The 21,553-nt window shown below is 39.6% G+C and overlaps 1 protein-coding gene across 3 annotated transcripts in view; it reads right to left on the bottom strand.

Moving 5' to 3' along the window:
* NRG3 (neuregulin 3) overlaps positions 1 to 21,553 on the bottom strand; it is a 946,990-nt gene that overhangs the window by 224,191 nt on the left and 701,246 nt on the right. The gene's annotated exons all lie outside the window — the stretch shown is intronic.

Below are 21,553 nucleotides of genomic sequence, written 5' to 3'. Positions count from 1 at the left end.
ACGACAGCGTTCAGGAAGCAGCCTTGGCTCCTTCACAATATAACGTTTTTGCTCATGGCTCCTTAAGGAACTGCCTTTTGAAATTGGAAGTGGCATCTAAAATGCTGCTTTTAGGTTAATACATTTATGTTTCAGTGAGACAGGTACCTCCTAATATCTGAGGCTAGAATACCACATTTACAGAATATGTGAGAATACATCTGTGCTTCAAACATTCATACCAGACTCAAACTCAATATAAATTTAGAGAATCCAAAAGAAAGTCAAAGGATATTTTTATTTCAAAGCTTCTATCTCTTTCTGAGCTACCTCAAAACCTCCCTGGACTTGTCTAGATTGGCAAATTACTATACATTACTGCACCTGAGCATGTGAGCATGGCTGTGAAGAATTGAGTTAGACGACTCAACTTTGCAATCAGTTGAGAGCAGGACAAGTCATTCCCTACTGGGACCAGGGTTTAATCCCAGTTAATTGACACGATGCTGAATACAATTTGACCTGCTTTCCACTTACCCTAGTGTCAATTAGTACAGGAAGTCCAATGGCTACTGTTATGCAGGAGGTCAGACTAGACAATCACAACGATCCCTTTTGACTTTAAAATCTAAGAATCTATTAATTGTGTCAATGATCTGGATTCTTCACAACTGTGTTCAAACATGGTAAAATTGTATAATGTAGAATGCTATTGCTGAGTCACAAATAATTGAATAATGAGCATTGTTCCTAAGAACAGAAGAGGGAGGACTCAGAGTATGTTTTTTTTTTTAACCTCCAACCCCGAGGGACTATAAAGTGACTCATGTAAGAGAACAGCAGACTCTAACAACTTTACAAGCACTGCACTCTTGAACTTGTTTATTTGGCACGTCTCATATCCAAGTACCAAAATAACCCACAGAAGTGGTGCTGTTTTTCTACTAGTGGCAACACATTCTATTAGTCTTTTGAAAATCATTTGTATTTGCCACTCTTACTGTCATTTCATCTTCACTTTCTTGCACAGGTTGATATAACATATCAAATTAGTCATATATTTTCAGTACTTTCATAATTTAAAAAAAAATTGTTCATAGGCATATCACACTGAGCATATACTAGTTTATTTAACATACATAAAACAGCCTTACAAAAAGTAAACAATATTTAAGAAGGAGTTATTAGCTGTAGCTTATGTCTTACAAATTATTTAAAATGCTTAATTTAAGATTTGTCATGTTGCAAGCTGCAATGAGACCTGATCTACTATGAATATTACACCAATCTTAAAACCTTTGCAATCAAGTTTTGTGGAATGGCAGAAAAAGTAATAACCATTTGTGGACCCACTTTATACTCTCATTTGACAGTTAGAGTAGTAAAAGATAATGAAACTTGATGATGTTGTGGCACTCTAATCCATGCTAAAACAGCCACTGTGCTTCTAAATTGGTAACTGTGCCCATCATCTTTGCTATGCCTGCACATAACACTCTTAATTGGCAGTATGACTTTAAGAAAGTGACAAATGAAAGGTTCCATTTAAAAATCACACATATGTCACATTAATAAGTTCAAATAAATCCAAATAAGCTGGCTGAATATGGCCAACAAGCTGTGGAAATGATCAACATTATATTTATGGCTGTATTTGAAAGCCATGATTAGGGAAAGAAATCTTGAAAATACTTAGATGAAATAGACTGCTCCAATGGTGACTATTTTATTATGTAACAAGCAAGGGTTTGTTAAGCATGCCTTTAAAAAAAATGGAGGTGGCAGAAGAAATAGATTACACAGAACTAAAAGCACTGATCTGTATGTAAGACTCAGTTCAGCAGAGCAGTTAGAACACATGCTGAACTCCATCCCTATTCAGCAAATCACTTATGTATAGTCTAAGGAGCTTTGCTGTATATGAATAGACTTAAGCAAATGCTTAAGTGCTTTGGTGAATTAGGGCCTTACTAAACAAAACCTAGTTCAGTTTTCATCCTTTGTTCCCTGAAGTAAACTAAGGAAATGAATTTATCTATTTCTACATTCTGGATTTCATCCGAAGTAATTGTTTATGCCTAGAAATTAGAAGAAAACAAAACAAATTGAAAAGGGAATGACTTACATTCAGAATACTATGAAAAAAGAATAACAGGTAAAACTGTCTGGCAAAGTATTGAAAATCTTGCAAATAATACCCCCCAGCCCTCTCCCTTCTTTTAAAATAAGCATAATTTTGATAATTATGGCAAGATTCAGCAGGTTAGCTGTTCCATCTTTCTATTGGCAGTCTTCTTTCTCTATGATCATGTACTCCAGGCCCTACATTATATTGTTGTGGAAGTCTCCCAAGATATCCAATGTGTGAAAATACAAGCGCGCCAAAAGGTTGTCGAAATTTCTATTGCTAATCCTTTACAGCTAAAATATATTTCCCACTGTGGTATGAGTACCAGTTTCTTTTCCTCTACATTCTCCCTGTTCACACTCACCACATATGCATATATGTTATAGCATAAAAGATCCTACTGTTTATTCTTCCTGTTTAGACTACCTTCCCCATGTAATCTATTATTAATATTAATATTAAATTATACTGAAATATATATGTCATTCAACATTAGCACAGGAATTTGTTATAGATATTTCTCAAATATGTTACTCCCTCTACTTTTATTAGCTGAGAGGGCTTCAGTTACTAAAATAACTCTAGTTATTTCTTAGTAATAGTATAGTATGCAAATCCCTGAACTCAGAATAACAGCCATTATTAGACAAAGTGAAAGTATACTCTGAAAATCCTACCCTTTAATTAGCTACTGCCCTCAGAAATCCCCATCTATATGATCACAACAAACATGTCTACCTTAAACTGATTTTTGATCCCCACCTAACCCAGGTACTGTAATACAATGTAATTTGAAAAAAAGAATTACGCTGGGTGGAAGTAAGATGCACAGCTAAGCTTTCTTAAAGAAGAAAGGACCTAAAGAAGCGAGGAGGAACAGGGAAAGATATTGTGAAGACTGGGTTTAAGAGATGTCGGAAAGGGGTCAGAAGTTGAGGCAGACATATTTATTTTAAGCATAATAAAAGGAGAATTCTGAAAAAGAATATTCAGTCAAAGCAAAGGAAATTATAGCAGCCAATCAGAATGCAGAGGACACAATACACATTTCTGTATAACAATTTATGCATGCTCCCTATTAATGCAGTAATAGCCATACCTTGAGCCAAAGACATACATATGAGCATCAATGGGAATCTCTAAGGGCTGGTCCACACTAAGCCCCCAGTTCGAATTAGGATACGTAACTTCAGCTACGTCAATAACGTAGCTGAAGTCAAAGTATCTTAGTTCAAACTTAAAGGTACTTACCGCTGGTCCACACGTGGCAGGCAGGCTCCCCCGTTGACTCCACCTACTCCTCTCGTGGAGCAGGATTACTGGCATCGATGGCGAGCACTTCCGGGATCGATTTATCATGTCTAGACAAGATGCGATAAATCGATCCCAGAAGATCGATTGCTTGCCGCTGAACCAGTGGGTAAGTATAGATGTACCCTTAGAGGCAGTGCCAGAGGGTTGGATTTTTATAAACCCATGACAAGGTTATTACCTCATAAACTGAAAGCATCCTAATTTAAAAGAATGAATTAGTAGTACCTACTACTAGTGAAAAGCAAAGGCTAAATATACCCAGGATAGCCAAGCCAGTGTAAGCTTCCTCATATCTTCAAAAGTATCAAAAACAACACACTCAGCAGTAGTCTTAGTGAGAAAAAATCACATTAGAATTTCTGCTGGATATGGTATATCATATTTTATATTACATCATGGAAATCTAAACAGTAGTAGTTATTATGGGATATGTATTTATTCTCAAAGCCAAGAATCACAAATCTATTTGAGGAATTGTCCCGGTGGTCTATAATATCTGATCAATGTTTTATTTACCACACAGAATATGTCATCTCTGGCTTGAGAGAACATGAATTGAGTAGAATAAATAAGGTGCAGTGAACTACAATTCTATGCAGCCTTGGGTTGTACAAAAGAAATCTAACCTAGTTAGGACTTAAACCAGAAAGCATAGTTTCCTATTTTGCACATAGTCTGAAAGCTAGAATCCCCTGTTGCTACTACTTAAAGAAAGGGGGTGAAATCCTGGCCCTGGATTTCACCACTGACTTTAGCGATGCCAAGATTTCACCCATGATATAAGAAGAAAGGGAAAGGGTTTCTAAAACAGTTAGGACGGATAGAGTGCTGTAAGCATCTGACTCATGAAAACATATTGCATACCCATATTTTTGGCTGTGGGTGGCTTTTTTCTGAGATGATAGCATTATATCATGAGTGATTTGAATGAGCAATGCTAAGTTATGTCAAAATCTGTGAAGGAGTTAGCACTCATAAAATTAGGTTTACACCCACTACCATCCTTACAGAATTACAACATAAATATGCTATTTAAACTCCAAATCAGATAATTATTATAGCTGGCTTGCCAGAAATTATAGGGGTCTCATCACAAAGTGTATATCAAGAAGGGTGGATGGAAATGGCATGTTTCCTTTCATGAGACTGCGGAAACATCTCAGCATTGTGATGCAGATGCTCACTCAAGTCTCAGAATTAACTAGATTATTTTATAAAGGGCTCATGTAACCAAATTTAACAAGCAAATTGTTAAGGGGGGGGAAGGATTTTTTTCTTAATTGTGGGAATGAACATGGGCATTGGGCTGCGGGAGCTCAGACAGCAGGCAATCTGTTCTCACTGTGTATGTATGGCAGAAAGCAAGAGAAATTAAAAGAAGTAGGAGGAAGGCTGACAGCACCTAAAACAACAACAGTTATGAGAGAGTGCCATAGCAACGAAGGATGCTGACCTGGGTTAATCCTCTCTTTTGATCTTAATATCAGACCACAGTATATACAATTGAATACAGACACGGAGTAAGTATTATTCTCTTCCTGAGAGGAAACTTTGGGCTTTAAAGAGAAGTTACAAAAAAACTATCAGTTTTCAAAGGAGACTGCTGTTGCACTTGGGCCATGTCTGCGGCATTATTGTCTAACCACACTCGCTGGAGCCATATTTGTAAATATGTTCCTTGCTAGCATGGATACATCACACTTCCCTGGCCAGTGTAGATAGGGCTGAACTGTTTTATAAATTAGTCTATAATGTGCTATAGCTAAGTGAGACATAGCATTTAATTCACTGTCTACTGTCTACAGCTAAATCAAGGTTGCAGGCAACAAGTTTGATACATTCGCCAGAAAACAGGGATGAATGGCAAAGTTACCAGCAACCCCCACTCCATCACAGGGACACAGAGCCAGCTAGGGTCAGAAAAATGAGCAGGGCTTGTCAGAGAGGGGCAGGGCTCGGAGTGCCCAAGAGATATACTGATTTAATGCACCATCTGAGCAGGTTCCAAAGGCCTCAGACATAAACTAAAGCTGTTCTTTACAGTAGCAATACTGCCCTTTTCCAGCAGTGAATAACTTCCTTGTGATACTAATCCTACAGATGTCAGCTGTGCAAACTGTATATTCTTCGCCAAAGGGGTGAATCAAGACTCTAGTTGATTGCACAATCTCAGGAATCAGTTTATCATAGTTAGATCCTTTCTACACTTGCCAGAGGAACCATGGACCAGATTAACCTGTATGAGTCAGCTGCTTTGTACCATGCCAACAATGCAAAATAGCCATACACTCAGGCTAAACAGTCAGTTAAACTGAATGTATGGTGCTCTGGCTTCTTTGTGCTCACTAGAACAGCACAAAGAAGCCAGAGTACACCAATGAATCTGGACTCAGGATAAGACCTTGGTCACAAGACCCACATTTTAACTTTCCTTAGCATCAAGAAAAACAAGGAACAAAAAAGAAGCTCACGTACCAACAGGGGTAAATAACTACAATAAATAGAACTGCTGTTAGCTGGCTTCTTAAGTAGCAGAATATGCTAGTCACAGAGTCTCAACAAACTTGTTTCAGAGTGGTAGCCATGTTAGTCTGTATCAGCAAAAAGAATGAAGAGTCCTTGTGGCACCTTAGAGACTAACAAATTTATTTGGGCATAAGCTTTTGTGGGCTAAACTCCACTTCATCAGATGCATACAGTGGAAAATACAGTAGTGTGTATATATACATACACAGAGAACATGAAAAAATGGGGGTTGCCATACCAACTCTAACGAGACTAATCAATTAAGGTGGGCTATTATCAACAGGAGAGAAAAAAACTTTTGTAGTGATAATCAGGATGGCCCATTTCAAACAGTTTACAACAAGGTGTGAGTAACAGTAGGGGGAAAATTAGCATGGGGAGATAGTTTTTAGTTTGTATAATGACCCATCCACTCCCAGTCTTTATTCAAGCCTAATTTAATGGTGTCCAGTTTGCAAATTAATTCCAGTTCTGCAGTTTCTCATTGGAGTCTGTTTTTGAAGTTTTTTGTTGTTGAAGAATTGTGACTTTTAGGTCTGTAATTGAGTCTCCAGGGAGGTTGAAGTGTTCTCCGACTGGTTTTTGAATGTTATAATTCTTGATGTCTGATTTGTGTCCATTTATTCTGTTGCGTAGAGACTGTCCGGTTTGGCCAATGTGCATGGCAGAGGGGCATTTGCTGGCAAATGATGGCATATATCATGTTGGTAGATGTGCAGGTGAACGAGCCCCTGATGGTGTTGCTGATGTGATTAGGTCCTATGATGGTGTCCCTTGAATAGCTATGTGGACAGACTTAGTGTTTTTGTTGTGTGGTGTGTGGTTGCTGGTGAGTATTTGCTTCAGTTTGGGGGGCTGAAGGTGACAGCTAGTGGCGTTCTGTTACTTTCTTTGTTGGGCCTGTTCTGTAGTAGGTGACTTCTGGGTACTCTTCTGGCTCTGTCAATCTGTTTTTTCACTTCAGCAGGTGGGTATTGTAGTTTTAAGAAGACTTGACAGAGATCTTGTAGGTGTTTGTCTCTGTCTGAGGGATTGGAGCAAATGTGGTTGTATCTTAGAGCTTGGCTGTAGACTATGGATCATGTGATGTAGTCTGGATGAAAGCTGGAGGCATGTAGGCATGTAGGTAAGTATAGCAGTCAGTAGGTTTCTGGTATAGGGTGGTGTTTATGTGACCATCGCTTATTAGTACTGTACTGGTCCCATAAATACCACTCTATGCCGGAAACCTACTGACCGCTATACTTACCCACATGCTTCCAACCTTCAGCCCCCAACTAAAACCTCTCCAGCACATCATAAGGATCTACAACCTATCCTGAAGGACGATCCCTCACTCTCACAGATCTTGGGAGACAGGCCAGTCCTCGCTTACAAACAGCCCCCCAACCTGAAGCAAATACTCACCAGCAACTACTCACCACACAACAAAAACACTAACCCAGGAACCTGTCCTTGCAACAAAGCCCGTTGCCAACTCTGTCCGCATAACTATTCAAGGGACACCATCATAGGACCTAATCACATCAGCCACACCATCAGGGGCTCGTTCACCTGCACATCTACCAATGTGATATATGCTATCATGTGCCAGCATTGCCCCTCAGACATGTACATGGCCAAACCGGACAGTCTCTACGCAAAAGAATAAATGGACACAAATCAGACATCAAGAATTATAACATTCAAAAACCAGTCGGAGAACACTTCAACCTCCCTGGAGACTCAATTACAGACCTAAAAGTCGCAATCCTTCCACACACAAAAACTTCAAAAACAGACTCCAACGAGAAACTGCAGAACTGGAATTAATTTGCAAACTGGACACCACTAAATTAGGCTTGAATAAAGACTGGAGGTAGATGGGTCATTACACAAAGTAAAAACTATTTCTTCATGCTAATTTCCCCCCTACTGTTACTCACACCTTCTTGTCAACTGTTTGAAATGGGTCATCCCGATTATCACTACAAAAGTTTTTTTCTCTCCTGCTGATAATAGCCCACCTTAATTGATTAGTCTCGTTAGAGTTGGTCTGGCAAACCCTATTTTTTCATGTTCTCTGTGTATATATATCTTCCTACTGTATTTTCTACTGCATGCATCTGATGAAGTGGAATTTAGCCCACAGAAGCCTCTGCCCAAATAAATTTGTTAGTCTCTAAGGTGCCACAAGTACTCCTCATTCTTTCAACTAATTTGGTGGATTTGTTACTTTACTAACACTAAAGAGTGTCTTTCTTCACATAACTAATTTTCAGAAACATACTCTGCTATGATTTATATGCAGTACTCAGAATTTAGTGAATCAGTTCAATGAACCAAATTATAACAGGAAAAAACCTGCCATAGGCAATAGCATTTTATTTATTTAGAACTTTTACCTCTTCTAGTGTTTCTGATTAGTGACAAAAGAACTCTCTTGAAGCTTTCCTCAGAGTCAATCCTTTCCACCAGTGCCTCATTGTGGATGGTCCAGGGAATTCCCCACCACACAGTCTGTAGGTGAAACATGTTTGTTTGTTCTTATGAATGTCAGTCTCTTGGCATTGCTGGCAGACAAACAAGTTCTAAAGTTAGTGACTATAGTCTCGGTGGTGCACAAAGAAAAATCACAGATGAACATGACACATTTCAAAAGAACAGAAGAGTTCTATAGGAAGACTGATGAAGAGACAATACTTTGGGGGCACCAGCCCTTCCTGACTTTAGGATGTTATTCAGCAGGTGACCAAGATAGGCAGGCTGCTTTGCATCCACCAACATGGAAGGGAAGCCCATTTTTTCTACAGCTACTCCAGTGGCAGGAACAAGAGTTGTTACACTGCCTCTACACCACTAGAAAGTCCCTGTGATGTGCCTCTTGTGGCCAGATACCTCACCTATAGAGCTACTATGCGTTGTAACTGCAGTACAAAATGGCCACATCATGGTGCAAACTATAACTCTATATCTGTAGAAAAGAACAGATAAAGTCTGCAAGAAAGAGTTACTTGGTATGGTTTTGTTTGAAGAGACTTCAGTGTTTTAGGGTTTTTCTATACACAGGAAAATTTACCAGCATAACAATAGCAGTATAATTCTACTGCTATATATATTCTGGTATAACTACCTGTGTAGACACACTGATACCCTAATAAGAGTGCCTTTCTAGGCCAATATATTTCCTCATGTAGACAAGCCCTTCCCAAGAGAAGCAGGATGTTATAGTGAACCAAACACTAGCCTGGGATTCAGGATACTGTTCCCAGCTCTGCCTCTGGCCTGCTGGGTAACCTTAGGCAAGTCATTTCACAACCCCCCTGTCTCCGTAAAATGAGGATGATGATACTGACCTCCATTGTAACATGCTTTGAGATCTACTGATGGAATTATAATTGCTACCTACACCAGCCATATGAAAGAAGAAGATGATCTACTGATTAGAGGTAGATATTCTTATTCTTTTTGTCTTGTGAATGTGGGCACAATGCTGTCCTGCTTGATGTCATTATATATTTTAAATAAACAGACCTGAAGTGGGGTGTGTTTGTGTGTGTTGTGCATGCATGTGTGTTTTCCTGTTGCTTGAATTGCTATTAATTTTGGCCCGGGGTGGAGAGGGGGCAGGAGAGATATATACTGTGAATTACTTTGTTTGCTGGATTTGAGTATAGAAACATTGCTGATCTTGCTGAAGTTTTGTATGAATGTAGTACATAGCTGCTACATCCGTACCCGAGATGAGAGAGGGGAACATAATGTCAACAGGCCATTAGAGCTTAATCAAATTATTTAAATATATAGTTTATTTATAGGATTCCAGTTGCTGTGTTTCTAAAGGGCCCATCTTCCTTCAGGTCTTTCTTTGGCCACTTAGGGCCAGATCCTCAGCTAGCATAAGTCAGCATAGCTCCAATGCCATCAGGTGAGCTCCACTGATTTACATCAGCTGAGGATATGGACCCTAGTCTAGCTAACATCTGCATAGGCTAAAATACATTATTCTAAGTGCTATGAATATAGTATTTGAGTCTACTATATTTCTGATACTGTCTTTAACATTCCTTTTTTTCCCCCCTCTTTGAGTACTGAGAGGGTGTTATTGGATGATTGCTCATATGCTCTGAGTGTTCTTTTATGTCAGGGTACCATTTTGTCACCCCCCCGGTTCAAAGTACACCTCTACCCCGATATAACTTGACCCAATTTAACACAAATTTCGATATAACACCGTAAAGCAGCGCTCTAGGGGGAGGGGTGCTCCGGCGGATCAGCGCATCAGGCTCCGACACGCTGCTCTGAGCAGCGTGTTAAGGGTGCCGGGCTGGGGCTGAGGGGTTGGATAAGGGGGCAGAGGGTCTCGGAAGGAGGGGGGGTCAGAGAGCAGGGGGGAGCCACAGCCCGAGGAAGGGAGCTGCAGTGCAGGGGAACATCACATGGCCTCCAGACAGCGCCGAGAAGTTGGGGAAGACAGGTTCATACGGGGAAGTTGTGGCTCCAGGGCAGGGAGAGGTGTCTGTCCTAGACGGCACTGTGCAGGTGCCTCTGTCCTGGCACTGGAGGGCTCGGCACACAGTGGACCTGGCTGGCAGGCTGCGCCCCGCTCGCAGCAGCGCCGGGTGGGCTCTCTGGGTCCATAGCGTGCCACACTACCTGCCCGCAGTCAGGGGCTCCATGCGCCCCGGTGGGCAGCTGGCCGCAGCGTCCTCACTGGAGACGGGCTGCATAGGGCTCTGCAGAGGAGTTGAAACGGGCTGAGCACGGGCACACACGGCAGGAGCCGCCCACCGATGGCTCACCCTTCCCTGGCACCGCGTGGGCATAGGGACCAGGCGCACGTGGGCACCTTGGGCAAGGCTGCCCACCCTGCTCCCCCTCGTGGGCTCAGCCGCTGCTTCGGGCTGGGTGAGCTCCGTGGACAGGGCAGTGGCCGCCGGGACAGTTCCCCCTGCCCCGCCCCCGCGGGACTCGCCCCAGCTGGTGTGGTTGAGCAGGTGTGAGCGCTTCCATGCACTGGGTCCCTGGGTTCTAGCACCCATCCTGGTGCGGTGCGTGGCTCAGCATGGGAGTCCTGGGGGTGATTGGATAGGTCGGGGATTTTGAGGGGCCAGTCAGGGGGTGGGAAGTAGGTGTGGGTCAGATAGGGGGCGGGGCTATTTGTTGACTATTAATAACGGAGATGCTCGAGGCCAAAGCAAGTTCGATATAACGCGGTTTCACCTATAACGCGGTAAGATTTTTTGGCTCCCGAGGACAGCGTTATATTAGGGTAGAGGTGTATAATGAGTCTGTTAGAGGAGATAGTGAACTCCTGCAGACTGCAGTGCATCCAGCCTACGGATGACACACGGCTCTATGTCTCTATTTATTCAGACTCAGACAGTGCAGTTCACTGGCTCTTTCAGGGTCTAATGGAGATTGTGGCTTGGATGACAGCCAGCTGGATAAAGCTCAAGTCAGACAAAACTGAAGTAATGTTGGGGGAAGCAATTGAAGAAAATGGAGTTGAGATCAGCTGCCTTGATTGAGGGAGCCTTCCCACCTTTATGCTATTCAAGTTCACAATCACTACGTGGTGGCTGGATGTCAACATCTCAGCAGCAGCCCAGATCACTTCCCACACCCCACCTCCATTTGTTCTTGGCAGGAAAGCTGTAACTACACCATGTCTTTGGACACAGCTTTATCACGGCAGCTAAGGTCACTTGAGGCATTCAAGCTAACAGCTCCTGGGGTTAAACAGGAGGCAAACGAGGCAGATGACCCAAGAACTCACTTAACTCCTTGACTTGACACAGCACAATTTTGACAACTTTCAAGGCATGCTGTCAAGCTTATTCTACATTCCAGCCTTCCTTTGAAATACTGGAGGTGGAAATAAGTGGGGTAAAATGATTGTGTGGAGATCTTTCTCTGTATTTCTGCAGTACTGCATGGGAGGGAATAACTATTATACAGAAGCCCCAGTTGATTTGTTTTTGTATGTGTTTTTATATACAATTATTTCCACATTCTCTTTGAACATAGGATATATATATTTTAAACAAACAGATATGTGATTGTGATAATCAGGGTCCAGGCACCCCAAGAGAAAACAGAAGGTTTAACCCCTCTAAATGATCTGATTGCATGCTGTGTTATTGTACCACAAAAGTGTATTGAGGAAAGCCTTTTATGAAAGCTTGTAATGTTCAGAACTTGGTAGTCATTATGCAATATGTACACAGACTATGGCTATGAATGTATATATTTGTGTATATAGAAACAATGCTCATAAACTTTAGCTCTACTTCACAGCAGAGCAGTGAGCAGTCAGGCATGGAGGGGCACCTCCCAACTTAGTAGTTTATCCGAAACCAACTTCAATTGCCCACCCATTGTCCAGCCCAGGAAAGGACAGGGGTGAACCATTAAAGTTAATGAAATGAACATCCCAGCTATCAAGTCAAGAGGACACTTCCCCAGTTTGAATAGCCATGAGTTGCCACGCCAGGAAAAAAGAAAAGAAAAAAAGAAAAAGAAAAAGAAAAAGGAAAAAAGCCTTTTTAAAAAGAGCCTTGAAGCCGAGGTTTTCATCAAGAAACTGGGGGACAGCCTCCAGGTGGGAAGTTGTCCAGGAATGGTGGATTCCCCCCTATAGCTAGGGGCATATGCGGGAAACCATTCAAAGGCAATAGGTAACTTGAATTAGAAAAGGGATTTTATCTAATAGGCAAGTGTAAAGCCTGAGGTTGTGTCTTTATGTTTATTTACTGCATAACTTGTATATGTTTGCTTTCCCCTTACTATTTCATCTTGGAATCTGGGTCTTTTCTATAAAAAAAAAGTTTTGTTTATTTTTATCCCAAGCAGGCCTCTGGTATGCAATCTGTGTGGAGTGTATGCTCCTCACCCATATGAATAGATAACTGAGGCACTGGCTTCATGCCTTCAGAGGCAACAAACCACAGGGGAATGGTCCAAGTGACTGGTACCTAAGAACTCAGGGAGGGCAAATTTGGGGATACTTGGGACTAGAGGGGCCGTTGGTATCCCCCGTACAAGTGTAACCCAGCTGGTGAGATCTTATGGCATCTGAACCACAGCATGACAGTCCCTAATCTTACAGGGCAGGAAGTGACAGACCTCCTTACTGGGCTGGGTGATCCCCAAAACATCACAGTGGTACATTTTAGCTAATTAAGGATTCACAATCTGATATTAAATGTATTGGCAGTGTCCCATCATACGTCCATGAATGAAAGGCTATATTTTTCTGAAATATTAAGAAATGAAGACAAGACAATACAATTCTTATGTAATTTTGTTTTGATGGGGAAAAAAACTGATTTGTTTTGTTTAGATTTTTTTTAAAAGTCAGATAATCTCTGATTGTGAACTGTCCCTAGAGAAGAGAACAGTCCCTTGTTCCCAGCAGAATGAAACTGCAAAAAAGGTACATATTCTGAAGATAACAGCTAGCCCTAACTAAGATACATTACTTGTTAAATGGCATATTTTCCCACACTTACTCACATTGGACGTATTACTAAAGTGCCATAATGATTTCAACATGCTACTCCAATGTGATCATCATCATCAGAATCCGTTTTTAAACGATTTCAGTAGAATCTGGTTATGAATGTGTTAAAATTGGCAAAAGGACTTTTGATTTTACAAAACTATATGCTGCACATCAGGAAATGGTCACTGATGCCAAATTCCAACACTTGACTTAGTCTAGATTTAGAGACCATTTACTAGATCAGTTCAGATGCTTCTATTTTTAGTTATGTTGGGAATAAAATTATTCCTAAAGTATGGTTTACTTTAAGAAAAAAATGTAATTAAGGAATCATGCTCTATTGTCATTATTATAATTAATAATAAACCAATCAGTGGGAGAATCACCTTTGAGAATACATCAGAGTACATCTGTATACTATCCAAACTACAATATATAGCTTTTTGTCGAACTGAGAGATTAGTATTGGATATCCAATAATAACTAGCGTGGCTCCTATGAAACTTCCATGCACAAGGCCTGGTTGAATACCTATTAAAATAATTAAAAAGACTCCCATTGATTTCAGTGGCTTGGGATAAGGCCAATAAAACAAATGCACATCTATCAATTGTCCCTGTAAATAAAGATATCCTACTGCTACCATCTGCACCTGCACCATTCTGTGCTCACAATTGTGGTGGTAAGTATTTGCTGGTTGAGAATTGCAGCCAGAAAACAAAAGACCGTTGCTGAAGTTTAGACCAAAATCTTTTTTTAAGTTTTAATCCTTGAAATCAATGAGTTAAAACATATCATTAACGCCACGGTTGCTGTAAACAACAGCATATGTAACAATTCATCCTGCAGCTCTGAAATGCGACTGCTGATAGGTTATATCTCAGGATCTGTATAATTTCAACATTTAGTTACTTCAACCAGGCTTGACTGTAAAAAAGGTCTATTAAAAAACAAGAAAAGGATGCTGCTATTTTGGTTGATGCAAAAACAAAACCAACCAAAAAACAAAAACAAAAAAATAACAATTGATCAAGACTTTTTTAAATTGGACCTGTGTTTAGACACATGCATAAGGCGTCTGAACACCCTACAGCTCCAATTGATAAGGCCTTGGCTTCAGTGACAGCTTTTGGGAACTCAGATGTTTTGTAAATTAGGTCCTTATTTCAATGTCTAAAAATAGACTTAGAAGTCTATTGCTCTATTTTAAAAAAATCTTGGCCAGAGTACACAGTGAAAAGAAGATTGGAGTAGGAAGAGGGGATTCTGTGTCAATATCTGGGATCTAAGTTAAATAAAGTTAAAAAAAAAAAAAAGCCAGCCATGCTCATCGATACTGGTAACAACTAGAAATCCTTTCCATTTGATGGCTATTTGGTGGCCCATGTAAAATGAATAGGCTCAGTTCACTCCAGTAGGTTGGAGTCCAAAGCTTAAGATCTGCCATCACAACTACTAACATTGTTGGCAGTCTTAGCAGGAAAGCCAAGGACTGAATGGTAAATGGAGACTGTTCAGTCTCTTACCACTTAAGTACTCTTACCCCTAAAAGTGGCACATCCGCCACAGGTTTGGAATGCATTCTGTGGCAGACTGATGGCAGAAAGTTTGCACCCCCACTGCCTGTTCTGCCCTTGTTCTCTACAGAGGTGACTCGTGTCCAGTGCTATCAATCTTGATCCTATCACCAATACTAAATTCACTTAACCTTTTACATTTATCAGTAAGGGGGAAAGGCAGTTACCATAGTAATAACACAAGAGAAAAATGCCTTTTCTTTAACAGATGATTCCTGAAGGCCACATTACTGAACCTTTATTGCTAACTGTGCTTTCTATTTTCATCATGCATTGAAGATGCCTTTTTCTTCCCTACATACAGCCATGCACATATAGTTACATCTCTTATGGTACCTTGAGTTCAGTTAGCAGTAAGAAAGGTACATTCTTGAGAATATTGTCCAGGATCTGGTAGAGCATCTCCACAAATAAGAAAGTAAAATGTAACATTAATGTTAATAAAAGCTAAAGCATTAGTAGACAAAGGTCTGACTTTAGGATTTTTCAGGAGTCTGCCAGGAGGACAGACTCCCACCTTTTTTGTTTATAGAAATATGGTTTTCCTGTTATGTACGGTAATATATAATGCTACCAAATGGACACTATCGACTTAAAAATCACTCATCTCTCATTTTCCTCTAAAGAGGTACTGCTTTTAAAAGTAACCAAAGCAACTAATCCTGTTTATTTTGTGTACTGTGGGTCCAATATTCATTGAATTCAATATAAACCCTTTTGTTGAATTCAACAAACATTGGACTAGATACTTTCTTCATTTTCATCTGTTATACTTACATGGCTCTGATTAGCAATGAGGACCTCAGAATTTTTTTTTTTTTAAGATATATTTATTCTCCAAAAACCACGATGCAGGGAAGTTCTGTCACTCCTCTGACACTGATGGGGGAACTAAGGCACAGTCACACAGGAAGTCTGTGGTGAAGCAGGGAATTGAACCTCTCTCCCCCAAATCCCAGGTTAGCCTACCCAATGATTGGATTATCCTTTCTCTCTTGCTTCTCTTTCTGTCTTTCACACAGGGATGGGGTGAGAAAAAAATTTACAAATAGAAAATATGTTTGTGAAACCATAAAAGCTGGCAGGGGCACGGGCAGTACCTGACACTACATTTTTTTTTTCAAATTGACTAGATCTCAAGTCGATGGTGCTCCCTTAAGGAAAGGCTTCATTCCTTTGGTTGGATGTACAGTATTCAGTATACACAGGCCGCAAAGTGCACTGCTGGCCTGAGTGTTTGCTTAAGTCTGGAGATTGATATTGCTTCTAGACTATCCCTCCACTGGTTCCCTTTTCTCTATTGCACCAAACACAAACTACTTGTATTCACTTTCATGGTCAATTCCCACTGCAGATATCGCTCATTCTTTGGTGAGCTGTTGATGTTTGCTTCTAATCAGTTCAGGATGCCAGCCTTCATTTTCCACTTGTTAGATTTTCAGACAAGGAACTTTGTGTTTTCTCCCTGTAGTGAGGGAGCATGGCCTCCCTTTGAATCTGACTGACTGGTGCTCCACCCTGCCTGAGGGCCTGAGACCCTAGAGAGTTTGGTGCTCTACCCTGCCCGAGGCCAGAGCCCTGGACTACTTGCTTCTTGGCCCTGCCTAGAGGGCCAGGGCCTCAGAGACTGCTAATTCCCCAGTAAGCACTGCCAGTAGCGAGGAGACATGGCCTTCTTCCAAGACTGATGGAGAGGGATGGCCACAATCTCCTACACTCCCATACTCCCCAGCACATTTGGGAAATGCTCCTTGTAAACATCTGCAAAGCTACCTCATTATCCATGTTCAAATCCCACCTTAAAACTCTCCTTTGCCATGCTGCCTACAAAAACACTTGAGAATGATTAAGCTGCTGATGTGCAGACACCAGTGTCTATCATGCTGACCAATACTGCCTCATTGTTTACTTGTACTCTCCCAGCTGTGAACATTTGTTTTGTCTTGTCTCGTACTTAGACTATAAACTCTTTAAAGCATAGATTTTCTCTTTGTTCTGTGTTGATACAGCACATCACACAATGAGGTCCTGGTCCATAACTAGTACTCCTAGATTCTATGGTGATATAAATAATAATTAATAATACACAATAATAATGGAATATGGGAATGGTGCCAGTGTTCCTTTAAACCTACAATTATTATTTGTATACTGAGAAACAAACACAGTGGTACAGTGATCACATCTATCGCTGGATAATAGTTTTTTGCTATCCAGTTCCTCGTAAGATAAAATATACTCCTGCAGAGAGGGCCAGCACTTATGCCCTATTTTGGGGATTTAAGTGTATAAGCTTTAAGCTGGCTATCTGAATAGGAGTTAATTTCACCTCAAGTAGTCATGAAAGTGCATAATTATGAGCCCTGATGAATGAAGTCCTTCCTTAGTCCTCTGAACAGGTACAATTGGGTGCAGCAAGAGGACAAGATTCCCCACACTACTCTTCCACTATTTCTCTCCCCTATTTTGAGGTGGTGATCTACATAGGTACCTATGTAATCCAGGCTCAATATCCATTACATCTTAGCCTGTCTTATGAGACTGACAAACATGTCACATTGGGTTGTTCTATTACATTAATTTTTATGGGGAACAAAGTGAAGTGTTGTTCAGTCAGGGTGCCTAGATTACAGGATGGGTGACTATGGACCAGTTCACATATTTATAAAGTATGATAAATAGCCAAATAAAAAGATTGATAATTAATGCCAAATGAGATGGTGTTTCAGGGTAGCTCTGCATGATACTTAAGCATCCTAGTTGCCCAACTGAAGTTAATAAAGCTATTCACATTAATTGTCCTATTTAAGTCAGTGTGATTACTTACATGCTTAAAATTAGGCAGATTCTTAAGTAACTTGCAGAATCGGGATATTACATCCATCTATAGTAGCTTGTCTGTGACCATCAGCTCATTTATTGTATGTACTGAATGCCGATTAGCTGGTTAAAAAAAAAAAACTCAAAACAAAAACAAAACTAAACTTTTGGTTCTAGATGAATGAGGCTGGATTTTGAACTAGTGACCTAGAAATGAAAGGCTCCACATACGATAGCCAAGCTCCGGAACCACGTCATGCTGTGATTTCAAGGTATGAATTCCTCTTCACTCTATCCTTTCTTTTCCATCAGATATTTTATCAATGAAAACTCTAATTTCACAGTCTGAGAGAAACAAAATGTAACAATTTTTTGACATTGCCTCCACTCTGCTGCAGAATGCTCTTTCTGGAAGACTACACTCAAACACTATCAATGCAGAAACCATAGCAGATTAAAATGATTAGAAAACAGACGTGACATAAGTCAGCTGGTATGTACAGTAATTGGTAGTAGTGAGGTGAGGATGAAAAGAAAAAGAGTTCAACAATTAGAGAGTGGTAATTTAGTGTGCTGTCATGCAGAAGACTTCAAAATGGATAGAACTGAATTTATCTGCTATAAAAACATGACTGGAAATATGAAAATTAAAAATATAACAGACCGAGCTGGGCATTTGGCAAGTCATCATAAAAAATGAATGAGATGGGGAAGTATATGCCAAGACTGGATAGTATTTAAAATGTCAACAATAAGTCATCTGTAGAAGAAATGGTAAGAGATGTGGGAACAAACTGGCCAACTTCTTAGAAGATCAGTTATTAGCTCACAATACATCTCAATGGATAAATAGGTTAAAAAGGGCAACATCATTGCAACACATCATTCTGAAATGAAAGCTAGGAATTGAAAGGGAAATGAAAGAACAAACAGCTAGCTAACAACCACAGATTGTGACCACCTTGTCCATAAAGAAAGCACCTTAGGACTTGACTTGACTACAAAACTGTATCACAACATGATTGCAAAAGTGTAATTAACTGACACAGTGTTAACTGTGACTTTGCAGGCAGTATAGACAAGGACAAGTCAAATTCAGCATTATGTCATCTACTCATGGATAACTCCTGGTCCCAGTAGGTTTTAACCATGTCTAGCTGACATGACATTGAACGTGTCTTGCCCTTGTCTATATTCACTGCAAAGTCATAGACAGCATCATGTTAGCTAATTCAATTAGTCTTCGCTATATTCTAATATGATAAAATGTTGTACAGAAGACAAGCATTGAATAGTCTTATTTATTCAGACATGCAATACATTGTGTGCTGCTGATTTCATTTTCATTATTCTGACAGTTGATTGTTCTATTTCATGGTCAGACTAACTGGTACAAAGGGTTACCTCAGGAAAACTATCTATCTGTTAGAGATGGTTGGGAATTGTTCAATGAAAAATTTCTTTAATTGGAAAATACTGATTTGTTAAAACCAAAAACAGTTTGCAGGAAAGGGTCAGTTTCAATAAATTTCCAATTTTAAAAAAATGTTTCAAGTTTTGAAATTGTTGATATTTTTCTAAAGAAAAAAGTTCATTTTTTGTGTAACACAAACTTTGTTTAGAAATAAGTTAAAGTAAAACGTAAAAACAAAAACAAATAAAGGTTAAAATTGAAACAAAATGTTTCAAAATTATCAGAATGAAATGTTTAAAATGACACAATCTTGAAAATTCTCACAGGAAACAGTATTCCTATCCCAACCAGCTCCAAAAGATAGTTCTATTTAGGTAATCCCTTATAATAGTTAATATAATTATGCAAGCAGAATAAGCAACTCTCCTCCACCTTCTCATTCTGTTGGGCAAGAATAGTGTAGGTATGAGGAACTTTGGATGAACCATCTCATCTCTTGTCTTCATAGTTTGATGGTGGGCATATAAAACACTGAAAATCCAATACCGCTTGTTGAGAATTAAAATCTGATTCAATGCCAGTCACGAGACAGCTGCAATTATTTGGCACAGAACAAAAATTAAGCTGTGACTTTGTATCAGAAAGTTTGTTGTAATTATGAAAGGTTTGCACCAAAACAAAGTTGAAGTAATTATTCTCCAGTGTGAGATATACTGTATATAACTTACTAAGAGCCAAATCCTGAAGTCTTCATTCAGGCAAACATCAAGTGAAGTCAGAATAAAGATTAGGCAAAAACTGAGTTGGGATTTAGCCGTAAGTATGTTAGTGCCAGAAAAGAGATGAGACACATCCAATGAAGTTTACTGGACACATGCACAAAATTCAAGCCTAAGAAATATTTACCGTGATTTAGATATCCTCACAGTGACCAAAAGCTAAAAGAATTTGAGTAGATAAGGGCAAGGAATAGCATGTAATCCTCAGAGACAGAATTCCTTCTTTGCTTCCCCTTTGATGCAGGGGGCAGTAATTTACTGCTAACCTATACCAGCCGTAAATTGCAACTTCCTACTCTCTGTGCTATCTCAGCTCACTTTACATCAGAGAGTCACAATGAATACATTTGTCACTGCCAACTGTTTGTTCAGCTCTAATCATAGCATATTGGCCAAGCAACTACCAAAACCAAAGTCCTGCAGCAGTAATTAAACAGAAAAGCCAAGAGAGACTTTCATTGTTCACACTGCAGGTTTGTAGAACTGTTCCACACGCACTGAGACACAAAAAGATTTAAACCCAAACAATAACATTATAGTCTATCTCAATTCCAATGCACTAATCACAGTAATACGAAGGCACCAACTCTACTTGAGTATCATCTAATAAATCCAATTTCTATGTCTAATAGTTTTAACCTAGTTACTGAGCAATCTCCCTGTTATGCTGGATTTTAACCAGCCAGAAGAACTGAAAAGCTTTGATTAGGTTTTTTCTAAATATATCTCTGCTGTGTGATAAATGATTTACTATAGATGATAAATGAATATAGTATTTCATTACATATGGCATTCATCAGCTATGAGAAAGCTTCTGACTTAATGGAAAATGATTTCATATTAAAAGCCTTATATGGCTAAGGCATAGATGAAAGCAAATTCAGTACTTGAAAAACATAAATGAAAATGAAACGTTTGCTTTATATTATGTCTACTCAAGATTACCATCTCTATACAAGCTCTTCAAAACTCTCATTGAAAATATCTTCCAGACACTGGACTTTGAAGAAAAATGTCTGAAAATCAATTGAGAAAAGGCTAAATGAAGTCAGATATGTAGACACTATCATAGTGTTGAATGGAGATCTGTCTGATCTTCAAGTGGCCATGTTAAAGCTAGAGATTATGATAAAAATGAACCAGTCCTAAGAGACCATAGATGAAATAGAGAGATGCAAAACTGTATCACTGAACAAGTAGAACAATTAGATTCTGTGGGTGCCTATATAACTGGAACTGAGTGTGTATAATACTTGTCCAACCCTTCCCATTTATCTGTCATGTGCCATCATTGAATTTGTAGGCTCCACGATATTTAAAGAAAGAGACAGCCTCAAATCTTCAACCAAATCTTGAAATAAAAAGCAGAGACTATGAGTTCCTCTGTTTCTAAAAATAACTAGCACATTTTGGGTGCTACCATAATATAAATAATAAATTGCATGCAAACATACAAACAAAAAACTAGGTTATAAGAATGTTAAGGTTGTAAAGTCAAGTACTCAAAAGTTAGGAATGGCAAGAATCAAA

Source organism: Chrysemys picta, chromosome 7, assembly GCF_011386835.1.
Source record: "Chrysemys picta bellii isolate R12L10 chromosome 7, ASM1138683v2, whole genome shotgun sequence".
Taxonomy (NCBI): Eukaryota; Metazoa; Chordata; order Testudines; family Emydidae; genus Chrysemys; species Chrysemys picta.
The sequence above is the reverse complement of the archived record's forward strand: the minus strand, read 5'-3'. Positions and strand labels throughout refer to the sequence as shown.